At 41.2% G+C, this 2862-nt stretch overlaps 1 long non-coding RNA gene across 2 annotated transcripts in view; it reads left to right on the top strand.

Moving 5' to 3' along the window:
• The first annotated feature begins 2180 nt into the window (after positions 1–2180).
• LOC122552414 overlaps positions 2181–2862 on the top strand; it is a 6294-nt gene continuing 5612 nt past the window's right edge. Inside the window, exon 1 of one of the 2 annotated variants that reach the window (XR_006312379.1) lies at positions 2181–2264. This is a non-coding gene — a long non-coding RNA (uncharacterized LOC122552414). Of the gene's footprint in view, positions 2380–2862 lie in introns of both variants that reach the window. The other variant, XR_006312380.1, reaches the window with a different exon arrangement.

Below are 2862 nucleotides of genomic sequence, written 5' to 3'. Positions count from 1 at the left end.
AACTACAACAGAATGTGGGAGAACTTGGGTAAAGTAGACAGGAAACAAAGGTTTTATGGTGGGACAGTTGATGGGAAATTTTAAAAGACATTTTACGAAGTACTCAGCAAAGGTATATTCCAGTGAAAAGGAATGACTGTAAGAAAAGGCATACTCTGCAATGGATATCTAAGGAAAGTGATCAAATTGAAAGACATACAAAGTGGCCAAAAACAGCATGAAATGAGAACTGGGAAAACTTTAAAGGTCAACAGAAAGCCACAGAAGAGCTATAAAGAAAAGTAAGATAGAACATGAGAAAAATAAACTAGCACAGACTATAAAGACAGATAGCAAATTTTATATATATATATATATATATAAATATATATATATTTAATGAGAAAAGAGCGGGTAAAGTAAACGTTGGTCCTTTGGAAAATGAGAAGGAACATTTAGTTATGGGATATCACAGTGGACGATACAAAAATCTTGCCAGTAATTAGCAAATAGACAATGCTAGGTGAGGATTTGGAAACTATCATTATAACAGAACAGTTAGTGTTGGACCGTTGGAGGTAATTGAGCTAATGACAGAAAAGTCTCCTGACCCTGATGGAATGCATCCCAGGGTACTAACAGAGATGCCAGGAGAAATAGTAAATGCACTGGTGGTAATTTTCCAAAACTCACTAGACTCTGTGGCTGTCCCAGCAGATTGAAAAGCAGCAAAAGTGACGCCACTGTTTTAAAAAGGATGTGGACAAAAGGTGGGGAATTATACACCAGTTAGCTTTTTCCCCATAGTGGGAAAGATGCTTGGGTCTATTATCAAGGAAGGAATAGCAGGGACTCTTGATAGAAATTGTCTCATTGGACAGACACAGCATGGGTTCATGAAGGGCAGGTCATGCTTGACAAATCTTTTGAAATTCTATGAAGACATTTCGGGCTAGGTGGACAACGGGGACCAGTGGATGCGGTGTACCTGGATTTCCAAAAGGCATTCAACAAGGTGCTGTGCAAGAGGCTGTTGCATAATATAATGGTGCATGACTTTAGGGGTAGAATATTAGCATTGAGAGAAGATTGGTTGACTAACAGGAAACAAAGTGTGGGGATAAATGAGTATTATTCTGGTTAGCAATCAGTGACTAGTCGTGTGCCTCAGGGATCAGTGTTGAGACTGCGATTATTTAGAATTGATACAGATGATTTGGAGTTGGGGACCACATGTAGTGTGTCAAAGTTTGCACATGTCACTAAGATGAGTAGCAGAACAAAGTGTGCCGAGGAACATAGATACATCGATTGAGTGAGTGGGCAATGGTCTGGCAAATGGAATAGAATGTTCAAAAATTCAAAAATGTAAAGTCATACTGTTTGGTTGGAGTAACATTTAAAAAAAATACTTGAATTTTAAAAAGTTGCATCATTTGCTATGCAGAGGCACTTGAGTATCTTTGTGCATGAAATTTGGTCACCAGGGACAACAATCAATTCAGAAGGCAAATGGAATTTTGTCCTTCATTGCTGAAGGGATCGTGTTTAAAAGCAGAGGTTATGTTCCAGCTGTATTGGGCGCTGGTGAGGCCATACCTGGAGTACTGCATGTAGTTTTTATCTCCTTACTTGAGAAAGGATGTACTTGCATGAGAAGGGATGCAGAGGAGGTTAACTAGGTTGATTCATTAGTTGAGGGGCTTGGCTTAACAGAGACTGAGTAGATTGGGATTATATTCATTGGAATTCAGAAGAATGGAAACATATAAAATAATGAGTAGAATGGATAAAATAGAAGTAGAGAGGATGGTTCCACTGGTAGGTGAAGCTAGGACAAGAGGCCATCACCTCAAGATTAGAGGCAGCAAATGTACGACTGAATTGAGAAGGAACTTCTTCACCTCGATGGAATCCGTTGCCCAGGGAAGTAGTTGATGCTAGTTCAATAAACGTTTTTAAAGCTAAGGTAGCTTTATTTAAAAAAAATCAGGTGGTTGTGTGATTTTTAACGTTGTCCCTCAGTCTTGTAACTTATGAACAGCAACAAAAGCCACGCAGCAGTGCGCACGCTCCAGCTAACATTGGGCCCCAGTGATTGATGTCAGCCACGGACCAATGAAAAGGCAGGGGCAGAGCTGAAGCACCTGGCTTGACAGTTGATCCTAGAACCAATCAGTGAATGAGGGGCGGGACTAGAACATACCACGTGATCATCCTCGCGGACGGAGAGCTGTCGGTCGGGAAAGAAATAAACAGCAGGAAGCAGGAGGGAAATGGTGTTGGTATGGGCTGAGAGGTTTTACATACATTTGGTGCACATCAGAAAATACAAATTTGAAACTTAGAGTCCCGTGTTTGCAGTAAACGGGAAAATGCCTCATCTCGCGATCGGTCTGCGTAAGCGCCGCCATCTTTATTCGGGGCAACGATTCACTGGACACGTGCGCGGCCGCCAGCTTTGTAGGGGGCAAAGTGCAGAGGGGAATATGTGCAGCTCTCCCTGGTATAGAGTCATGGGGCAGGGTTTACACCGAGTACATTCAAATCCAGAGAAATGGATTTTTTTTGGAATAGTGGCGATACAGTTAGTAAGTTTGCAGGTGACACCAAAATTGAAAGTATTGTGAACAGTGAAAAAGTTTATCTCAGAGTATAATGTGATATTGATCAGGTTGGCCACTGGACTGAGGAGTGGCAGATAGGGTTTAATTTAGATAAATGCGAGGTGCTGCATTTTAGAAAAGCAAACCAGAGCAGCACTCATACACTGAATAGTAAGGTCTTGGAGAGTCTTGCTGAACAAAAAGACCTTAGAGTGCAGGTTCAGAGTTCATCGAAAGTAGAGTCACAGGTAGATAGGATAGTGAAGAAGATATTTGG

This window comes from Chiloscyllium plagiosum, chromosome 8 (assembly GCF_004010195.1).
Source record: "Chiloscyllium plagiosum isolate BGI_BamShark_2017 chromosome 8, ASM401019v2, whole genome shotgun sequence".
Taxonomy (NCBI): domain Eukaryota; kingdom Metazoa; phylum Chordata; class Chondrichthyes; order Orectolobiformes; family Hemiscylliidae; genus Chiloscyllium; species Chiloscyllium plagiosum.
The sequence above is the reverse complement of the archived record's forward strand: the minus strand, read 5'-3'. Positions and strand labels throughout refer to the sequence as shown.